This window comes from Colias philodice, chromosome 6, assembly GCF_061535455.1.
Source record: "Colias philodice isolate Cphi_HAF_F1 chromosome 6, ilColPhil1 Martin Lab GWU primary, whole genome shotgun sequence".
Taxonomy (NCBI): domain Eukaryota; kingdom Metazoa; phylum Arthropoda; class Insecta; order Lepidoptera; family Pieridae; genus Colias; species Colias philodice.
Window position 1 is genome coordinate 9,056,553 of NC_143091.1, and position 24,439 is coordinate 9,080,991.

Sequence of the window (24,439 nt, forward strand, 5' to 3'; positions counted from 1 at the left end):
GCTTAAATCTTTGAAACTACGCAACGGATTTTGATGCGGTTTTTTTTAATAGATAGAGTGTTTCAAGAGGAAGGTTTATATGTATAATAACATCCATTAAATAGTAGAGAAGTACTGTTATTTTTGAGGTTTCTAATGTGATGTCGTAAAAAAATTACATTTTTTCCGCTTACATTGCAAACGCAGGCTGAACCCTACGAGTTTTATCAAAATAATGTACTAAGTATTATACACATTGAAAAGGTCCAAAAAAAAGTCCGCGATGGTATATGTCTATCTCTTATGGATAACCCACAATAACTTTTTTTTGTCATTTACTTTTTACGACAAATAATGGCTTATTTTCGATGCGATTTTAACCAATACAGCATTAATCCTTAACCAATTAAATACCTTCAATACATTGTTCATTTAATATAGATCTATATGGCCCTTTACACCGTATGATTTAAGTGAATATATTCGAAGATATTACAGATTTAAAATTTGCGGGACGTAGCGTTTGCGGCGGTACCGGCTGGCCGCCCTATTATCTATTTTATACCCGTGCGAAGCCGGAGCGGGCTGCTATGTTTTTATATATTAACCTTCACAGTTTTTCTGTAGTGTATTTAGTATCAGCATTGCACCCGGGCGAAGCCGGGGCGGGTCGCTAGTATTGAATAAATTACATATCCTATAACAGAATAATTAAAGTTTAATCACTACATAGTATAAAACAAAGTCGCTTTCTCTGTCCCTATGTCACTTTGTACGCTTAAATCTTTGAAACTACGCAACGGATTTTGATGCGGTTTTTTTAAATAGATAGAGTGATTCAAGAGGAAGGTTTATATGGTTTATATAATAACATCCATCAAATAGTGGAGAAGTACTGTTATTTTTGAGGTTTCTAATGTGATGTCGTAAAAAAGTATATTTTTTTCCGCTTACATTGCAAACGCAGACTGAACCTTACGAGTTTTATCAAAATAATGTACTTAAGTATTATACACATTGAAAAGGTCTACAGAAAAGTCCGCGGTGGTATATGTCTATCTCTTATGGATAACCCACAATAACTTTTTTTTTGTCATTTACTTTTTACGACAAATAATGGCTAATTTTCGAAGCGATTTTAACCAATACAGCGTTAATCCTTAACCAATTAAATACCTTGAATACATTGTTCATTTAATATAGATCTATATGGCCCTTTACACCGTATGATTTAAGTGAATATTTTTGAAGATATTAATTATTATAGATTTAAAAATTGCGGGACGTAGCGTTTGCGGCGGCACCGGCCGCCGGCCGCCCGGCTATATATTTTATACACAGATTTTATACGACAAATATAGGGTATCGAGCATTTTCAATAAATCTCTGGAACTACTGGTCCGATTTGAAAAATTATTTCGGTGTTAGATAGCCCATTTAACGAGGAAGGCTTATAGGCTTATCATCAAGCTAAGACCTACAGGAACGGAGCAATGCGGGTGAAACCGCGGAGCACAGCTAGTATAAAATAAATGTACGTTTCATAGATGTTACAATTTACAATAAATACCTGCTAACCTAAATTTTGTTTACCATGTTAGATGAATGGACTCAAATGCTAATGAAATATGTTTCGGAATCAAGAGACAAAAAGGACATTTAGTTTCTTAAGTGTATTAAAAACTTGTGTAATTTTTGATGATGCATTTAATTATAAAATAAGAGCCCTGTTGAGCATTTGGTTTACACGTATTTCAAAACTATCTCAACCAATATCCGAGGAAAAATGAATGGGAAGGTCACTTAGGTTTTCCATTCAATGTCAACAATATATATTGAACACTATTATTTCCATACCACTATAAAAATTATAGGAGAATAATTTTATTGAGTGACTTTTGAAATACAGACCCTCATTCAGCAGTATCAGGATGTGAAAACGTATTAAAAGGTACAGGTGACGTTACATAATTTGGCATGTGATAATTATGAATGAATAAATAAAAATAATTTTGAATTTTTTTAGATCCTTTGCATTTAAATTATTTTCAACGTGCACAAAAAAATTGTTTACATTTTCTAATCATACATAAACATGCACAATGCTCATTCCACAAAAAATACTTGTGTTCCACAAAAAATTGTGGAAAAACATACAACTGAGAACTATATTTGTAATTATTAATTAATTTTGAGTTAAACGAGGGTCATGAAAACGGCAATGTTTATTCCAAGTCAATCTTTAATACATTCCACTATCAATAAAATTAGCATTCTACATTGATGATAAGTCTATCCACATTGACTTAGCTGTGCAATTAACAATACAATTTAAACACCGTTACATTGTGACTATGTTGTAATTTGTATCTAATATACACGTACACTCCAATAATACGTACGTTAGCGTTGTTCGAGTTCAAATAATGGTAATTTGATAATAAAGAAAGGAAAAGCCGCCCAGAAGTATTCGGATCACGATCGTAAAATACGACTGGTGCGGTATGTTCTAATGGAAAACTGGTCGCACTAGTGACTAGAGCCGAAATGCGGCCTCGAGATTGGTTCAGCTATTACATTACATGTAAAGCAGCCCTATAACTTGTAAGCATTTATTGTACCAAAATAAAAATATAAGAAAAAAATATATACAAACGTTATTCGTTTCTCCGACGAGCGAGCTATTGAGCTTTATTTACAACCTTAAAAGCCAGAGAACAAATTACGATAAAATATGTGTTTAATGTGACAACATACAGTTAAATTAACATACCCGAAACGAGTGTCTATTGAAAACACATTGAAATCGAATTTGGGCAGAGTCGTCTGTGTTTGTCGGTCCATTTATGGAACGCGGCTCAAAGTATTCGGGCCGATATCAAAGTATGTGACTGCGATAACAATCTCTACGCAGAAGCACTACCAAATACAAATTCGTGGAGCTTTATTTTCCATTATACTTTTTACAAAGATATGCCATTCAAATTAAGCTATGGTTACATTAAAGTTGAATGGCGTTTCGTATGTCAAGTGGTTTCTTCACAGAAAGGAAGATTTAGGTCACGTTCTTGGAACGTTTTAAGTGTAAGTTTCTATAGGGTAATATAACTCTTGAATTTAAATATGAAAAACATTGCTGGAATCGAGTCGCTAGTGGAGTATGACGGCGCTGATCAATATGTATGCCGATGCGGAATAGGCTTTTCGTCGGGGATATTTGTTCGGGGAATGTAATAAAAGTGGTGCGACGGCGTCCGCACGTGACCCGCCTGTGAACCTACACACCAATTTCCCAGACACAATTTATTTACGCGCACGGCGCAACGTGCACAATGAGACGTTATTACGGCATTATTCAACCTAATACGAACTTAGCTGTGATAGATACAATGAATTCGCAGTTTAATGTAGCCCCCTCACTTTCTAAATATAAAGGTATTTTATATAAAAGTTATATCAAATATAAATAGACGTTTTTAATTAAAGCAATTAATGATTAATTACGAGAACAATAAGTATTCTGTTATGAAATATAATTGAATATTCCTCGCTTCCGTTAAAATAATAACACCTTTTGTTTACGCTAGCGCGAGATATCTTGTTTACTGATGAATAGATACTCTCGACATCTACAGATAAATAAATGATCAGTGAGATAAATTCTAATTTTAGATCGTATACGCCTACTCGATTGCGGTTCGCGTTACAGAATAATGAGACCTACGAATCTCGGGCCGCTATCATTGACTCTATTAATGAAGATATTTAAAAATAATTGAGTGTTTTGTTTAATTTTAGCTTCAAACAAAACAGGCACGAGAGGAGTTATTTGCACGCGGTGGCCTCGGAGGCGTAACTCCGCGTTGTTTATGTCGGCGGTCGGCCCGCGGCAGGCGCGGTGACTCACTTGCGGCCGGTTGCTTATCCGCCGACGACATACCGATGATTCTTCATCAAATTAATTCAACAAGCCATACCGAGAAACTAGTACTTAAAAAATTGTCTATTGAAAATAAAAGCCGCCGCGGCCGCAGCGGTTCGACGACCCGGAAGCGCATAGAGCGAGATTATCTCACTCTTCACATTCCAACTTTATTGTGCATATTTCCCTATAAGTCCATACATGCTCGCTATTAAAATTATCGTATTAGTTACGTGACATGAAATTTTATTCCCCAATTTATATGAACATGTGCTTCTACTTCTACTCGTTTGTGATAAATATGTAGTTTATGAAATCAAAACAAACATTGCGAAAAATATTTGTTTATATGTAGAGCGTAACTGGATTTACAAAAAGCTTATCGATATGATTGCTTAGTGGGCAGTGCATTCATGTGTGCGACATTCCGAATGCGCACAATGACGGATGTCGATCGGGCACACGGTACGCGGTGCCGATACCGGCGAGCGGCAAGAATATCGGCAATGTAGTTGTATCATTCCAGCGGTATTTGCGGTTATCGCGGAGGCCGCTGCTAGGTCGTTCTCTGAGGCTTGAGGAATGCGTTCGGATTTCGGAATGCAGCCCATTGCACATTGCTGCTCAGTACTAGCCTCTCACTGCGCCGCTAGACTCCACGACCTGCGACCGCCTTTCGCGGGATGTAAGTAAAGTAATCTGTGGCGCAAATATAGGTAGGTATAATGCGTATCGAAATGTTAACAAAAACAATGTGTACAAACCCGTCTATTATAATATAATAAACTAGTCCTACTAAATAAACCGACGTGTGCGAAAGCGATAAAATATCGATAATAATTAAGATTATAAAAATAGGATTTCCTCAAATGGCAACGCTACATAGTGACGCGAAATATACGGTATATTTGCACACTGCATGACGTATAACGCGATCATTTTATTTGACGCAATAGCACACCATAAAGTGGGAGGCCAAGTAAATAAAAAGACCGATAAATTTAACATCAAAAGCATTGTCAATTTCAAATATGAAGATGACGATAAACTATAAAGATATCTACAAGATGGCGACGAGGAAAAAATCATTGTTTCATACATAACATGATTTGAATTTTTTCAATAACATAGGTACCAACCTGGTAATGTGTGGTAATTTATATATAAGTTATACAAGTATGTAAACCACGCTATCCCTACTCGAACGAATGATATTGTATTTTGATAAACATAATATCTTGACGTAGTTATTACCTTACTACCACTATACCAGTTGATTTACCGCAATCCATACTAATATTATAAATGCGAAAGTAACTCTGTCTGTCTGTCTGTTACTTAATCACGCCTAAACTACTGAACCAATTTTCATGAAATTTGGTATGGAGATATTTTGATACCCGAGACAGGACATAGGCTACTTTTAATCCCGGGAAAATGATCCCGGAAATCCCACGGGAACGGGAAATGCGGGTTTTTCTTTAACTGCGCGGGCGAAGCCGCGGGCGGAAACCTAGTTTAAATATACAAACAAAACTCGAATGTGTCACACATACAAAGCTATAAATACAATAAATTAATAACAAAACAAAATTGGTGATGCGATAATAGCCATTGGCCAGTACTGTGTGTGTGTGAGGCGCTCGCGCGTCGGGCGGCGCGAGTCGCGACGTGATCGCCCGCCTGGGCCTCTCTCTGCAAAACAACACTTGTTGCGGAAATAGCGACGTAAACATTTTGTTCGTCCATCATCACGCCGCATTGACATATAGCTCGAACGAGATGTAGGTAATTGACGTTTCCGCGCCCGCTATCCGACACCCACTGATACCTTCAGCCTACGAACCCATTTATTTCCCCATCTCCGTAAGTGGCGCGTGCTGTTTTCGAATTAATAGGTACTTAACTTGTCGGAAATTAAATGCGACTTATCATTTAATTTTTACAGCGATATCCTTTTATGTGTAAGTACGATTACTTTATTACAGGGAGGCTGCATTTTATTAGGTTATACATATTATCTGCTAACCGAAATTAAACATTTAACATTATGCATGCAGGTGATGTATCATACAATATACATGTACATATGTACATATGTACAGAATATAAATGTACATAATATGTTCACAATAATATAATTCCTATATTCAATAATTTGGTAAATGAAACAAGGTTATTTATTTCAGGCGAAAATTAAACAGAAAATGACGATTTAACGCATTGTAAAAGAACAATTGTTTACAAAGTGTAACATATTTATTTTAACTAGATTTATAAACACCTTTGACATTGACATAACAATGATTTTATTACAATCTGTGTAAATACAATGCATACTTACATGAGTTACATATTATTTATCAATTGAAAAAATAAATTAAATTCTAGTTTCAAGACGAATAACACAAAATTTAACATAAATTAATGTAAATAGTTATGAATAGTCATTAGTTAAATAAATCCGGCCAAGTGCGAGTCCATCTCGCACGGGAAGAGTTCCGTACTTACGACACAGCAGCTTTTGCACGCCTCATAAGCGAAGCGTTGAGGTGGGTACTACTGTCACTTCGCGCAAAACATCTGATTTTTCAAACTTAAAATGTCTTTATGTATCATACATTGCACTTGTAAGATAATACATACACACACATATTAAGAAAAAACACTATTTTTAACATTCATGATATTTTTGATGTCATTTTTGTTATTTAAACTAGTTAAAAAACAGTTTAAAAAAGTTCTGTCTTGGACGTCCGTGTGTCTGTATGTGCGGAGGATTTTCTTGTTAACACGATAGCGACCGAAATACTTTACTAATCGAGTCTTTTTTTTTCTCTTACGCTTGAGTATGCTCAGGAATAGAACCCTTTCATTTTTCAGGGTCTGATTCGATGTGGTTTAATTGTTATTAAATAAACAAAAATAATAATTAATAAATAATTATTAAAAAAAAATTATGAGGCGTGCACTTTTGGATTTTCCAAATTTTTTTAATCTATTTTACGTTTTCTTATTCTCAGATTAATATTATGAACTAACAATACATATTTTTAACACAATATGTATATCACGAACGTAACGTCGCTATGTTAAGGGCCAAAATGATCCGTGTTGTTACGTACGTTACGTATCTGTCGCCAAATAAACACCAGATTGTGAAATCAATGTTAACAAAACTTTGAACATACACGTAGGTACATTGAAGATGTTAATGTTTTCAGTTCGCCGCTTAAAATACACAGTTCTAGTTACTATAAATAATCCTTATAATAAATCGTCATACGCCTGTCCTTGTGTAACGTTACACATTATTATGTGCCGAGAGAAATCAAAACAAACATGCTTTTAGCCTCATCAAACAAGATAGTTACGTAGCGTGTGCGAATCATGATAAAATTAGCCGATACGCTGACATTGAACGCAAAAGCAAAATGAGGCGAACTTCTTGCATGCGTTCAGGTGGAGATCGGTCCAGTGTGAGGAGATTTTAGCAATGGTGTTGCTATTAAAGATGTAGTTGAGCTGGTACGGGGCTCATTGGCCAGTACATTCGCATAAATATTCCGACGATGAGGCTCATACTGGGGGCCCACTGTAAATACGTCTTACGTACCCAGTTGTACTAATTGGAACGTGCAAAGATGACTGGTTCGGCCGTCGACCGCGCACCTTCGCGAATTATCGACTAAGGTTGTTAACTTATTGGCCTGTGACTGCCCTGCGTCATCTATTCAGCATACGTCTTTAATTATACATCAAGAGAACTACGCCTCATTTTTTCTAGTAAGATCTCAGCTGTCACCCGTTTCATTGCGATGTTTAGCAATAAGAATTGTTGGATCACGATGAAAGGACAAAATAATATAATGCTTAAGTACATAGCAGGAAAACTTTAGCATCAAATTACCGTTACATGTTAAAACGATACTTAAAAATTGATTTCATTAAGTGTTATGTTTACTAGCTAGTAGACGTAGGTCAATTAGGTATAATCTCTTGACCCAAATCTTATTATTGTTTTGAATATAGGGCGAGACAAAATTAACTTCGAGTCGCACAACCGTCTATTTTCTTTCACCATCTGTCATTTCAAGCCTTGCTATTTGTGCTTATGTAGAAGCCGCTCATTATTTAATATAAATAACCAGTACAGACACAAATACGTGATTTTGTCCTCTCGCTGTAAGAGTAAAATTTACGGAAGTCATAAACCCAAATGTTGAATATAAAGATCTCACAGTCGATTGAAGAAAAATTTGGAAAATCCAAAAGTGCACGCCTCATAATTTTTTTTTAATAAATATTTATTAATTATTATTTTTGTTTATTTAATAACAATTAAACCACATCGAATCAGACCCTGAAAAATGAAAGGGTTCTATTCCTGAGCATACTCAAGCGTAAGAGAAAAAAAAAGACTCGATTAGTAAAGTATTTCGGTCGCTATCGTGTTAACAAGAAAAAGGATCCGCACATACAGACACACGGACGTCCAAGACAGAACTTTTTTAAACTGTTTTTTAACTAGTTTAAATAACAAAAATGACATCAAAAATATCATGAACGTTAAAAATAGTGTTTTTTCTTAATATGTGTGTGTATGTATTATCTTACAAGTGCAATGTATGATACATAAAGACATTTTAAGTTTGAAAAATCAGAAGTTTTGCGCGAAGTGACAGTAGTACCCACCTCAACGCTTCGCTTATGAGGCGTGCAAAAGCGATAAGCTTAGTTTTACAAATTCTTATGTTTTTACTTAATAGCTTTTAATTTTGTAAACTTACCTTTAAGTGTGTTAAAAGTTTTATAAGGAGAGTTAGAGACGACCCAAATATGTAATTACATCAGGCAGTTTACTAGCTTATAATGCATGAGATGATGGTGTAGCGATTTAGTTTATTTGATTCCTTTTTCAGGTACATCTTACTTTAACATATTGCAGGATCCTTCAGGAGAATTATCATTTAGATATAACATGCTCAATCTAACAGATAACAATCACTGTGTACTGGACGAAACATTTTCAGTACCTAATAAAGCTAAAAAACCGGCCAATTGCGAGTCTTTTATAAGTTGTAGCTTTAAATTTACACTTTTCACATCGAGATAGTATGTACTACTAGAGGGGTTATTCCAAACAAAAACATTGCGCGCGGCCGATGTGGTGGGGTACGTGTGGAACGAGCGATGCGTGGCTTCAAGTTCAAAGATTAAGCAATGCGTGCAGATGCGACACATTGTGCAATCTGTTTACTCGGTACTATCTGGTGGTACTGATACTAGGGAATTAATAAAACGAGGATTTTATATTAAACTATGTATTTTAATTTCCTTTAAATAATATCAATTTAGTAAGCTTTTGTCGTTTTGTGTAGTAATCAATAGTTTTATCAGTTTTTGCTTCATGATGTAATCGAATTTTGGAGTATTGGTTTAGTTATAATAGCCCTAATTAAATGGATACGATGATTCAATGTTGATGGCGTTTACGTATAAGAAACTCACATTTTGAAAAATCTCACGTGAGATTCGAGGATGGGGGAGGGGTTGAATAAATTCTCACGACATCTCACCAGGGGGGGAGGGAGGTGCAGAAAATTTTAAAAAACACCTCACGTAATTTATGGACGCCCCCTTACTCGATCACAATTTTTGTAACGAATGTGAAAGACGAAACAATAAATACGCAAAGCGGCTTTTACTATAAACGGAACTACATTTAAAAATATACTTTATTTATTGAGTTATAAGGTTGCTTCCATTCTGTTTATTTACATTCTCAAAAACATCAATCGCCGCAGAGGTGGCTTGCGACAAAGGCGGCTTGTGTCAAAGGCCTCGGCGATATCATTTAAGAACATAATATTATGTACTTTAGGCAAACTTGTAATAAGATCTATTTTACTTTCTTATTATTCCATTTGACAAGGATATTGGGTAAGATACCTACCTATTGGAATAATTTTATTATTATGTATGTACTTATTAAATCCGCGAATAAAAAAAATTTTTAGTCGTGAATATAGAAATTGGGTCGCATTTTTTTAATCCGCGAATAGTGAAAACACGAATAAAGGAAGCGCGATTAAGGAACTTTTACTGTATTAGTTTCTGTGAATGTTGTGTTTATTTGTAATTGTTGTGCATAATAATTTATAAATCCTATTGGAACAACTGTTGATTAACCTTTTTTTAATAAATAAAAATAGGTAAATAAATAAATATTACTTAATATAACCTACCGTTTTACTTTGCGTAGTCGGGTAAAAGTATAAATATTTAGGTACTACACCACGGTAATCTTTTTTCCTAGTATATATACATAGTTAAAAAAATCCAGTTACATTTTTTTAACAGACTCATCGATAGTGTCACGTCTGTGCTGTTAGTCTATGAAAAATGGCGCGAAACGCAGAACGCGTGGTGATTTTTCGCAAAATGATAACAATATTAGTAAAATGCATGACTTACTCATAATAAGGAAACTTACTGGTGAAAAGTCACTCCTCGGGCTTTGTTTGTATTATGGGAACTTGTAAAACAATATCTAAGCAAACACGAAGGCATTTTGAACAGAGCAATAACACGTGTTGACGCGGCAAGCGGGGGGCACAGTCCGACACAGACTAAAGAGACTTGTGATTCTTACCTCTAGCTCGTGTTAAAGAGAGTGTAGTAGCGATCGCCTCTCTAGTACGTAGTACATACTATCTCGATGACTTTTCACAATTTTTCGTTTAACTGACGTTATAAGACGTTTCTTCGTACCAAATTACAAGATTCTGTGTTTAAGGCTGCAGTCTAGCAAAATTGCGTTTTCAACAAGTTATTTGACAATTTTTTCCCGGCTAATGAAATGATAAACTGAATTTTTTTTTCTTGTTTATCAATTAGTGTTATATACGCAATGCGCGTGAATTTTTTCACATTTATAAAGTTACTTTATGTTACCTTAATCAGGCCTTCAAGATAAGTCTCTTTCCCCCAAAGACATTTCGAGCTAAGTTTGTGCACTCACTACGTTGCAACCGATTACAATTTACACAATCTGATCAGCACATTATTATCCTTATATAGTCGTTATTAAAAACTGCTGAATACAATTGCCGAAAAACTTATGATTTTCTTAATTAGAACGTTATAAATTCATTAAATTTCCCATTTTTTGCCTTACAAAATCTATTGATAAATACTGCTAAAAGTTATTTTTTCCATTAATTTATTCGAGTTGGTTGAAGACCAATGAGTATTAATCCTTTAAAAATTTTTTTTTTGAATTTTGATAATTCTTTAAATATTAAAAAAATATTTAAAATAATTAGGAAAAATCCTAGCGAATTTCTTTAGTCGCGCTCCTTGGGCCGGAGCGTTCTGACGTGTGCTCTACGCTCGATTTTCCTTCATACTGAAGTGAAAGTTGCTCTACTTCATTAAATTTAATATTTTTGTTAATTGATTATTTTTATCTTAGTTTTGTGCAAATATTCGTATTTTTAAACATTTGATTTCGATATGGAAAATAAACGAAAAAAATACGCGTGTAACTACTAGAAAAAAAATTATCTTCGAACATAAAGTTAATGAAACCAAATAGATTGCAAAGGTGATTGGCAACAATTTCTTTATTTTACGGGGTGTCAGTAAAGGGATGTATATTTCTTTAAAACTAAAGTAAGCTCATAAATTTTCTTATAATATAATTTTTTTGAAGTTCCAAAAATGTTTATTTTTCGTTTGAGGAATACGAAATATAATATAAACTTGTATTGAGAACTTGAACTTCCCAAGTTCATCCGGGGAAATCCCCATACGGGGAAAATGATTTGTTTACTCCAAAATTGATCCGAGGTGTTTTAATTTTTTCTTCTAGTCATTTTCAACGTAGCGGCATTTTGTTTGATTATTAATTTTGTAACTTAAATACAGGATGTTGGTTTTATATTCTGATCTTACAGACGCGCTGACAAATTTAGTCCGCCATTTCTAGTTTAGTCTACCAACTCTAAGTACCAATATTAAAACGAATGGATTATCATCACATCATCAAAACTCAGATGTAATGGAAGATCACAATAACATAGAAAATTCAGTGGGTGTTGAGAACTAAACAAACAGAAGTAACAGAGTCGCGAAGAATAAAAAAAGAGGACGAAAACGATAATTCGTTGATGCTTTCCCTTTTCGACGTATTGTTAGGGTACATCACCAATCTGCAAAAAACAAAACTGATGATTCCCAATTGCTGATTAAAAATGAAAAACAAATAATCGACAACAGTGGTGAAAATTTGCTGATCACAATGAAACATCCTTCAGTGGTAGCAGATTTACTCATTTAAAATGTATCGGTGAACAGCGTAAAGGAGAGGAGGACAGGAAAACATTATGAATGTGGATGGTGGATTGTATACAGGGTGTAATCGATAAGTATGTGCAGGCGATTATGACGTTATTATTGCAGGTATCAAAAAACTTAAAACTGATATCGAAATTACTTTACCTAATGAGCAAAATGACAATAATAACTTTTTAAAAGTATAACGAGAAATATCTAAAAAATTTACTTTATACACTCCCATATCAAAAAGGGAAAATGGGACTAGTAGAAGTTAAATGTCTAATTCCGGCAAAAGACATGAATGCGGAAGATGCGGTTAAAAAAAAAATTTAATATTTGAAATACAATGCAAAAAATAACACTTTTGTCATAGATAAGAATCATGACTATTTTTTCCAAATTCAGGGACAACTAAACGTTGCAGAAGCAGAAGTCTGCTTATTTGCTGTTTGGACTGGAGTGAATCATTCGTTAAAAATAGAATATATAAAAAAATATGTAACGTTTAGGCAAAATAAAATGATGGACCATTATCAAGATTTTACATAAATTGCCTACTGTCAGAATTGATTGATTCGAGACTTCAGCATTCGATGTCCATCAAGGACCCATCCTATATCATTCAAGCGATTGAAAAAAAAGAGATAAATCCAGTGCAACCGATAAAGCATCAGAATGCTAGCAAAAGATTTATTAGGTTTATCAATATAAATCTAAGTATATATTATACATAATATAATAAATCTGTAGAAGACGCGAAGACTGACATCCGCGCGGACGGAGTCGCGGGCGGAAGCTAGTCAGAAATAAATATCTTTTGTTTTCATTTGCGTATTTTTCTATTTAACAATTTTTTAACACAAACATTACATTTTTTTTATTATATACAAAATTTGTTTATCCGTTTTATTAGTTAAACTGAACAACTTTCACTAAGAAACTTAGGTCGAAAAAAATGTATAGAGTTATGCATTTTGTATGGAAAGCTTATTTTTTTTATATTTCGTTCAAAATTTCTTTGTAAAAGTTGATCAGTTATATAAACATGAACTTGAAGATATCAATAGAAAGTATTCGCAAATTTTGTGTACTGATAAAAAAAAAATGACTCGGTGTAATTTTCACGAAAATTGTTTCAAATTGTCATTTTTGGTACTTATTACGAATATTAAATTATGCATACGAATGATTTAATTTTTAAAAATTAAGTGGAGCATCTTTCCCTTAGTACATTTGTATTATTTACATATAGGATGACAGGATGCATTTGTTTGCACTACTAGACCAAGCCCTTAAGAGAAAATATGCTGCATCTTCTGATTGTGTTGGCGTATATAATTATCTATGCCTTTTTTCACAGCTTCAAGTGAAGTAGAATATTCAATATAAATTTCAGCTTGATACCTTTCAACGCATTCCTGATATAATAGGAATAGACTGACAGACAGACAGAAGGACAACAAAGTGATCCTATAAGAGTTCCGTTTTTTCAAGGTTCGGAACCCTAAAAATGAGAATAACACCAATGTTTATTGACGTTATCAAAACACAAACAACGCTAGCCAATTTGGAGCAAGATATTACAAAGTAGAACCTTGAAACTGCATTTAAGATGACATTGGAATAATAACGAGAGTCAAATGAATAACAAATATGTCGACTCACAGATCAGTAGCCATAGAACAGGCTGTGGACTGAGGGGATTTCCATTTATTTGTAAACTTATTAGACTAATACAAATTAAAAATGTAAATACCCCTAAAAAAATAAAAATAGAAATAACATTATTAGTTTAACAATTATTAACGGGTTAATTTATTTATTTCTTTATTTCAGGCAACAAATGTAGTACCTACATAATTAGTACATAATGTAGTACATAATTAGTACGGGACTTTACATGATCCTAGTTGCAGTAGCAGTCTACAAAACATCCTGCTTCTATTTTATGAATGAAAATTAAGAATTGACCGTTTGATCTATAATGCCACTGTTGGACCCACGGATTGACTAATAACCTCCCCTTTTTGTGGGGATGAGAAATGTTCAAGATAGAGCTTCTACGTTGACTTATTCGTCAACTTAAAAGGAATTGTTAAGTATATTATATTGTGTTACACACACAACTACTCAATCAAGTCGTTGAATCTCATCTCAAATATAGTAAAATAATTGTTGCTCACTGATATGAAATGTCCCTTAAATTACGCAATGCTTGAAAGCAAAACATTTTGTATCATAAATGCGATCAAACAGAACACAATAAAATTCCCAAACTTTACAACTTTTCTACGAACATTTGTATATTTTCCTGTCTGTTTTACTGGGATCGGCGACTTTTATTATTTCAAACGTTCCTCGCCTTTATATTTTCTAATGTTTTGTTTCCAAAAAATTCACGTTGTCAATAATACGAGTAAGCAAAACGCAATAAATAATACATCGTTATGCAAAAAATACAACGTTGACTTTAATTATTACCCCTATACCATCTAAACACTACAAGCAGCGATGTTGCAATATCCCTTTGAAAAGGCTGAATGCATTTTGTTGAAATCTGTTACATATTTACTTTAGTCCGCAGGTAGAAATACTAGACATCTAGGTACGCTAGGCTCTCATTCCGATTTCCGCACCACTGCTCCGCTGGCGCGTCGGCGCGGCGCCTCTATTAATTCTTAAATAACACTTTTTAATTATGCATGTACCATTGCATAAAACTTTGTTTACTTCCTTTATTGGCACAATATGTTCCATAGTTTTTAGTTCACCTTCAAACGGCAACTTAAAATGGGCTATTTTATTTGCACTGTAACGTCGAACATTATTATTCCGATATCCGAAAAATATTTAAAGTATGTAGTCCCAAGTCTCAACTATCAATACATTAACAATGAATGTATTGCTCCGATTAGGTCACAGTTCCTAGATAGTGGTGTAGGCGACTACGTTATCGATCGAAATTTTCATAATTTATTAATTTCCAAGAAATTTGGGAATCTCTTTGAGCAAACAGCGTCGACAATTATTAGTCTAGTGGAAGATTTTGCCTCTATATTTGAATATTTTTAAAAAGAATTTGAAAACAACAACCTATATCGAGCTTATGAAGCATACCGACATAAAATAATAAGTTGATTGTAATTTCAACGGCAAATTTTAATCATCCTACAGTATTATTGCATTTCTGTAATTGCAAATTAATTAGCATGTTGCTATTTAATGATATCATGATGTGTCATTACATTCTGTGTACTCTATCTTGTTCCCTGTGATGCTGAACAAAGTGGACATTATCTAGATAGCAAAATTAATTAATAACGTAATGTTCACAATGTGCATGTGTACAATCTCGCATGTGTACTGGAGTGTACTGTGTGGCGTGTAGTGTGTAGTGCGGTGTGTATGCGACGGCTTATCGGCCTGCGAATGGCGCGGCCGCCTGCGCCGCACCGGGGCCGCATCGAGTGCGGTAGGTCGCGGTCTCTCGCTCTATCTATAACCTCGCGAATTTTTCCGAACGCAACTTTCAAATATTGTTCGACGACGGCTTATGAGTTGCGCGCGCGGCTAATGTCAGTTGGAGGTTAAAAAATAATATTTATGTTTGTATCTGAAACAGCGCGCCGCGGCCGGTGAATTAGCAATGATTTTTTTATATGATAACATATCTTGTTTTTTCGCAAAACCGATACCAGCGGGGTATAAACAAATTCGACGTAAAATACGAATGACGCTACTCATCATAATATTCATAATGAGTAAGTAATGACGTTATTTTAATGAACGTAAATTTTGAACTTTACTAATAATAATAAACTATTATTAGAAAATAATAAAATATAAATTCGTTAAATACGTTGCCATGTTTATTTATCATCTATTTCTAGGCATTGTCAAACTCAGATTATAAAACAAATTATAATCGCTATCATTGAGCTATTAATTTTCTAATGTTTATAAAGTTGACAGAGTTATCATGTGTTATTGTTAATTTTAAATATGTATTGATAAATTGAACTACATAATAGTAAATATCACTAAAGGTTAAGTATGCAATACGGCATGCGCCGAGTATTATGTCGCTTTATCTAAGTTAAAGCAAATTATTATTGATTTTAGTAATCAATAACATTTTCATTTTAATTAATATAGGCATTACTAATTACTAATCCAGCTTCGTAACTTTATTACATCAATAATTCAATATACATAGTTGTAGTTGGTGAATGATGATTTGTTATTGATCCTTAATATAAAACAATTTAAAATGTATTTTGTCGATCTTCTAAATATTCAAGTGAAAACTACAATTTTCACATCACTAACCTCACATTTGTAAACTTCTTGTGTTGTGTTTTGTGTTCTTCCTTTCGGAGTAGGTCTATCTTTAGCTCCCAATATTAAAAAAATCGATAGATATTCTTTTTTTATCTATTTTCCCTTCTTAAATTGTGTAATTGATAAAAAAATGTGATGGCAAATAAACGAGCAAAGCTCCATACATATCTTGAGCTTACAAACTTTTTTGTTTATAAGTTTTCCCATTCGTTACATATGCAATAATCATGACATCTAAACATAGCCAAAACATCACTTACATAGCCACACACAGAAGCTCATCCCCTATCTATACTATATACTATATAATATTATAAAGAGGAAAGGTTTGTAATTATGTAAGTATGTATGTATGTATGGTTTTCACGCATTAACTACTGGACCGATTTCAAAAATTCTTTCACCATTAGAAAGCTGCATCTTCACTGAGCAACATAGGCTATATTGCATTTTCAAAAAAATTAAAGATCCTAACCAAAAATGCAATAATGTAACCCAAAGTGTAAAAAATTCCTTAATAAAAGTTCTGTCATCGCGTGCGCTGCGGAATTTATTGAAGATAGAACAAAAAAATGTTCTACGGTATTATAGAATGGATCAGTATCTACAAGAAAGTTCGCGATACCATCTGTCCATCTTCAGTAGTTATGTTACTACAACAACTTTTTTACGTTTTCAAAGTAAATAGAAGTGCCGACAGTAATCAAACCATGTTATCCATACACATATATATTAATCCTTATCCCATTAAATGATGTTTTATTATACGTATATAGACTGTTTCAATACCAGAAAAATACTTTTTAAATTAAAAAAATTGAATATTCCATTCAAAAGATATAACGAATTTTTAAAAGTGTCAATTTACAGAAAATAGTAGGCATACTGTTTAATACAATGAGCAGGCGTAGTGCGGGACGGAGTGAGGGTGATTTTCATGTGATTAAAAATTAACCTATAGTCCGATGGTCCGACCTATAGTAGACTTTTCACTGTCATGATATCCCTATCTATGTGGGTGAAACCGCAGGGTATTGCTAGTTTATTATATGAGTGAATATTGGCCTTCATTCAAACCAGGATTTGGTTACATTCAGGTGTGACTCATTGTAATAATATTCGAAAAGCAAAGTAGTGAAAGTGTAGATACCTTAAAACGAGTTGAACGAGAGAAAAATAAGCAACTGAAATATTTATTGCTTATATTTTAACTCCTTTTAAAATATTTATGTAATAGTTTCACGGTATTTCAAGTTTCGTACCGGATCTTGGAAAAAAACTTAAAAGGAGTATAACAATAAAAAATATATAAGAATGAACATTGAAACATATGGATTGTTCACGTTAAAACTGATCAAAAATTATATATAAACTAGCGGCCCGCCCCGGCTTCGCCCGTGGTACATATGAAAAATAGATGTTGGCCGATTCTCAGACTTACCCGATATGCACAGAAAATTTCATGAGAATCGGTCCACCCGTTTCGGAGGAGTATGCAGACTAACATTGTGACACGAGAATTTTATATATAAGAGATTATCGACATCGTGATTCTATAATACCGATTAGCACAAATACATAACTTATATATGTACAGATTTTTTAATATCCACCGATATTTCTTGTTTATTACTATATTTATAAACATAATATGACTTCTCTTTCTACCATAGTCCATAAGTGTAGATCAATAAAAATGTTTTTCAATTCGCTATTTCTTTACGTACTAACCAAACCTTAGACATTTTTTACCCACAAGACCGGATGGACGATTTAACTGCGTTGCATAATACATTAATGATATGTAAGCACATTCTACAGTATCCATCAAAGGCATCAGTATCCATTATAAACAAGCACAAAATTATCCAACTTCCTAGCAAACAAACAAATTTTAAATTAGCGGCAAAGCCTCGCTACATAATATGTTTCAAGTTTCAACGGAAAAGCTGTAACTTTGCCAAGTGCAGTCATTAATCTTTGGAACTCTCATACCATTTCCGAATACTTGTCATATTTTTACCTAACGTTTCATACGAGACGTATAATTTATTAAACAAATATAACATACCTATAACAAACATTAATACCGGGTATCCGGACAAAATGATAAGATAAAATTTCTCGGCGCCATTGATTTTATCACTGATATTTATTAGCCAAGTGTTATCGTTTCTTGGAAGTCAAAAACCAGCGTGTTTTCATCGTATTTATCATTTTTAACCGACTTTCAAAAAAACAAGAGCGCTCAACGTGTAACGTTCTTTACACACTAACTACTATAACATTTCGAAAATTTCATACACGTGGTAAGGGTGTAGCGGACAGCGGTCATAGTCTCAAGTTAGCTAACATAAAATACACACCCATTATCATTTTTCAAGCGTGTTTAAAACAAAATATAGAGCTTGGCTTCCCAGCGGAAATTTAATTCATGCGAATCTAAATAGAGGGTCGTAGATGGGGTAGTCTGGGCTGAGGTCGTCGACCCCGGCGACAGCTGGTGGCCGTGCACGCTATGTGCCAGAGTATTAGGGTAGGCTAGTTGGCAGAACTCATCTTTTCTTCTTTAAATAATAATACGCAACAACCGTTATTACTGTATCTTCGAGGACAGATTATGTTTTGTTTACTTTTACGTACAAGTTTTACCGTTCAATCTAATACAAGGTAATTTTATTGTAATTTATTTATTTCGATAACGTATTAGGAATTTAGGACCGTACCTAGGAGTGCTGTCTCCTTCAAATCGATGTGAGATCGTAGTATTGCGAATTGCGATACGTTAATCGTATAATTGACCATTACCATTACCACGTATTTTCCCTTGAATGGTCACAATCAATACTGTTCACTTATTTATAAGGGTTCGTGTAGCGAATGTTTCCGTGTTTTTAGTTGAGAGCGAAGCACGCGGAGCCAACGGCCTTGTTGAATGTTGAGTTTTCACGAGCATTTATGTATAAAACAAATGCTGTCATCTCTTGAAATAAGTGCGAGTTTTATAAATATTTTGATTTGCCCACACGCCACTTAATTTCTCATCGAGGATATTGATTGCTTTGTAATAAATTATTATTTGTGCTCCCAAACACTTTTATGGATTTCTGATTTTATCGTTCAATCAATGGGTTGAAACTTGAACCACAGGTTGAACTGAACGAACACTGCTCGAGTCGTAAACGTTTACAAGCTGTTTGTATTTAGCCACTGTGTACACAGTTTTTCCAAAAACATAACATGGAAAATGATAGGACAGTTAGAACGCATTAACTCGCGGGAAACCCATTGTGTAAAAATTGTTGTGAAATACCTAGTTATCTGGCGACGTTTACCGACAGGTTCAAAGTCCGATGATATTGTAATAATTTTATGAATGGCGTGAAAGTGGGTCTCTGTCTGTCCGGTGTTTGTCTTAGAAAAGATGAGGCGTTTTTGTTTCAGTTTTGTTTAAATAATTTGTATTGTGCTGTTTATTATCTCCAATCCAAGATGAAAAGAACCACAAAAAAATTAACAGTTTTTTATTCAATTGGAAATTAAACACTAAACAGTCATGGTACAGGGTACTGCAGAATACTTAAAAAATCCAATGATAGATCGATACGATCAAACGCGTCACATCAAAAATCAAAATCTGTATCTTTATCTATAGGTATATTACTTAAATATTTCAACGTCCTAATATAACAGCCGATATTTATTTCCCACATAGATACAATCGCGTAATTTTTAGTGCATGAATTATAAAAACCTTCCTCACGTTTTACATTAGCTATAAAACGCCGGCTGAAACGTCAGTGCGTGTTTACATCGTGAAGTTCGATATCGGCGCACACATTACACGGTCGAATGAATTTCGGCTCCGTTCGTAAGATAATGCGAGGCGCCTCCTTAACGAGGCCTCAGCTCCGGCGCGCAGAACCACAAACAAACAACACGCAGAAATTCGACTTGACTCGTTATCTTGGATTAAAAGAAACGCGATACCGAGAACGCTGCATGATGTGCAATGTGCACGCCACTCTTCTTGGGATACAGGCTAAAATAGTATTACTGTGAGGCACATTGCTTAGACGAGTGGTGCACCCGAATGTCCAGGATGGACATACGACAACATCCGTCGGACATCAAAATCAAAAAATATACACACAATAACGGATCTACTTCATCGCTATACAAGAACATAAAACATCGTGATAATTGTCAAAAACATGAAGTTGAAAGACTCAATTGACCTAAAACGACCGTGACCTCCGTGAAGTGATAATAATTATTATTGTCCACAACGTAGGAGAATCATAGTAATTTTTGTGTAGGGCCATACCGTCATGCGAGGCGATAGAGTTCGATAGCACGATAGCACGTTAACAAACACGGGGAAAATAAATAAAAATAAAATCACGACCCACGAGTGGCCCCACGGTGGGAGGGATCAACGTCCGCGGAAGTTTTTGCAAATATCCGGCGTGCTAACGGACGGCCGGCGGTTGCTTACATTACACAAAATACAAACACTTATCGACGCTACGTAACTCCAACTCCGCCCTTGATAGCTTTGATAAAATTGATAGTAGAATACTCTTTTATGAATTATTTATACTTCAATAACTGATAACGCTATAAGTGTCCATTGGTACAATCGTTTTATTTCGAAACATAAACACGGCATAATTTACGTAATACATATTATGTTCATGAATCTTTACAACTTACAATGTAGTCGTAATGCACTTACCATAATGTACTTAACATTTTATAACAAAAACAACAATTGCAAAATCGTTTTAATGTCGATATTCTACTATTTCTCCTTCACAGTTGCTCTTAAAGTTTAACATAACATAGTTTACAGAAAAGCGAAAGGAGGAAAATGTCTTCAAAATTAGTCACCATAAAAGCATACGAATTATAGTGTACTAAGTAGGGATATTTTATAATTAATAACATTCCCTGTAACCGCACCGCTTAATATTTTAGCAGTTAGGCGTTTCTATTATTCATTTGCGGGCAATATCACGAATTCACGATTCACGAACCCTATTGAAACAGCAAAACGACTCGTGCGTCGTGCTGTGTGACGGCTAATATACGAGTATTTGTCGAACATTATAAAACTTATATGCCACTGCAGATGCGCAGATGTGTCTCTTAAAATCCATCAGGCCCCGGAATCACAGACACAATAGAAAATCTATTGTGTCGTGGCCCGATCGGGGCGCTCGGTGGTCAATGGGTTAAATTATAGTCGCACCTCTAACCCACAAGGAGTGTTGCATTTCATGGTTAATATTTGTATAAACCACGTTACGAAATACCGGTTCGAGAAAAGATTAATTAATTTGGTTGTGCAATTAACGACGCGTATCCATTAGCAACTCGTAAAATAAATTTTATAAAGGAGGCCGGGTAAAGAATGTATTAAATGCTGCAGTTGGCTGGTTCGTCAATTTTCAAAAATTTCTTACGTGCTTCACATAATTTTTATAATACTTAGGCTTAAGAAATATTTAATTAAGCTCGCTTAAGCAAAAAATTCTACGTTATAAATAAAACATGTGCTTGTATGTTCTATAGAATAAGTATTTCAAAAATCTGTTTTATATGTATAGGTATAATATATAGGTAAGTACTTTTGATTTAATTCAAGCAATTAAATCTAAACATAATTATTAATTATAAATATGTGTTTTCTCTTGAAACTGTGATAATAAACCCGTATTTAATATGTTTACGAAATAGTTTCATTTAATACATAATAAAAAACTTAGACGCTTCTAACAACAAACGAATATAAACAATTTTATAGATATTTTACTTTATACAGCGGCCGGCTAATTTAGAGGTCATTCATTCAAGATAATAACTTCAAACATAAAAAAAAAACCGGCCAAGTGCATGTCGGGCCACGCATAAAGTAGGGTTCCGTAGTCATGTTTTGTCACTGCGCTGTTTTGTATTTTTTGCGTCATCATTATCAATGGCTAGGGTCGGCTAGGTACCTAATCTAGAAGTCAAAACCTCTAGAATGCTGATCTGGTTTTAAAACAGTGACTGCCATCTAACCCTTTTAGGATCTAAAACATAAGGATAATCCTTTAAATGTTCCATTTTAGCTTGAAACAATATTTCAAGATAGAGATGAAGTGGTGTTTAGTTCTGAAAAGAACTTTTTGTTTTGTTTGATAGCGTAAATTTACTTTTAGAAATTGACAATGAAACAAAGATCTGTGGATGCTCGACTGCGTTACCGTCTGCACAACCACACATTGACCAATACACTCAACAATAACATAAGCCCGAAGGCATCTTTACATAACAATGTAATGGGAGTTATTTAACTGTTACCGCCTTCACCGCGTGGAGGTACTCCCAGCTTATGAGTTATGCTACTTTTTATAGGTTAACATTACCCAAAATGAATGCCTACCTGCGAGTTCCGACGCTAACTAGGTATAGTATTCAAGAAACATTATTTAAAAAGAATCGAAAAGAACGAGAAAATACGCTACCACGATCGAATAAAGCAGGCAGCACCATTGCTCTGAAAACACTAGTATAAGCCGAGCTCTGATGTGTATTGATCCCCATACATCACGTGGATCAGCTTATACCGAGGTCAGAGCAATGCTGATTAGATCCTACTTTATGCGATCGTGGTAGCACCCTACCCCTCTTCTACTCTCAAGCCTCGTGTAGCCCCGCACCGCACCGCGCATCTCAATCGTAGGCCGCGGCCGCGCGCACCCTTTTGATTCTGTCTGTCTTGAGTTTCTTTCTACGTAAAATACTTTATAGTTTGCACTTCTTTGGAATAAAAAGTAAAATGAAATTGAAATAAAAATAAGTCGGGTTTTGCTTCCTGACGCTATAACTCCAGAACGCACCAACCGATTTCCATGGTTTTGTATTCGTTGGAAAGGTCTCGGGCTCCGTGAGGTTTATAGCAAAGAAAAGGTGTATCTGGTGGCGAAACGGAGTTCGCCCGGTTTGCTAGTTATTTATAATTTCAAAAGTATTCACCATAAGATACCCAAAACAATTTTAATTACGAGTTTCCGCGCCACTTTTCACTTTTCATTTTTTGAATTTTTAAAATTGAGATCCATATCCAAAGTATCCTTGAACCAAGTTTCATGCAAATCGATCCATAAACATAGTCTAAGATATTGTGCTGTGACAGACTAAACGGATTGAACGATCTTAAAAAGGTTCCTTTCCGTCGGAACTTGTCGGACTACGGAACCCTAACAAATTCATTCATGAATCTTTGCGGAGATATCCATCTTTCAATTCAATTCTTTATTTATAGAAATAATTATAAATTATTTAATAATGATGCTTATAAATATTTATCCATACTAATATTATAAATGCGAAAGTAACTCTGTCTGTCTGTCTGTTACTCAATCCCGCCTAAACTACTGAACCAATTTTCATGAAATTTGATATGTAGATATTTTGATACCCGAGAAAGGACATAGGCTACTTTTTATCCCGGGAAAATGACACAATCCCGGAAATCCCACGGGAACAGGAACTATGGGGGTTTTTCTTTGACTGCGCGGGTGAAGCCGCGGGCGGAAACCTAGTTATAATATAAATGTATTTAATAATAGCTGGTATGGAAATTCCATTTGTACATTATCCAGCACCCCACGCGTTACCTTTAATTTGTGTCACACGTGCGTTATCTTTTGGGGTTTATCCTAATTTGATTGTCCTTTCAGTTCTCAGTTAAATAATTTATATCTGTTAGCTACGCCAAAAGTCAAAACATACGACGAAGTTATTGAATTATGTATATTAAGCTATTGCATAGCTTCTATCGCGGGCCTTGAGCGCGGGGACCGA

At 34.5% G+C, this 24,439-nt stretch overlaps 1 protein-coding gene across 5 annotated transcripts in view; it reads right to left on the reverse strand.

The window, feature by feature from the left end:
• Positions 1-24,439, reverse strand: part of LOC149487937 (insulin-like receptor) — an 80,009-nt gene that overhangs the window by 41,238 nt on the left and 14,332 nt on the right. The gene's annotated exons all lie outside the window — the stretch shown is intronic.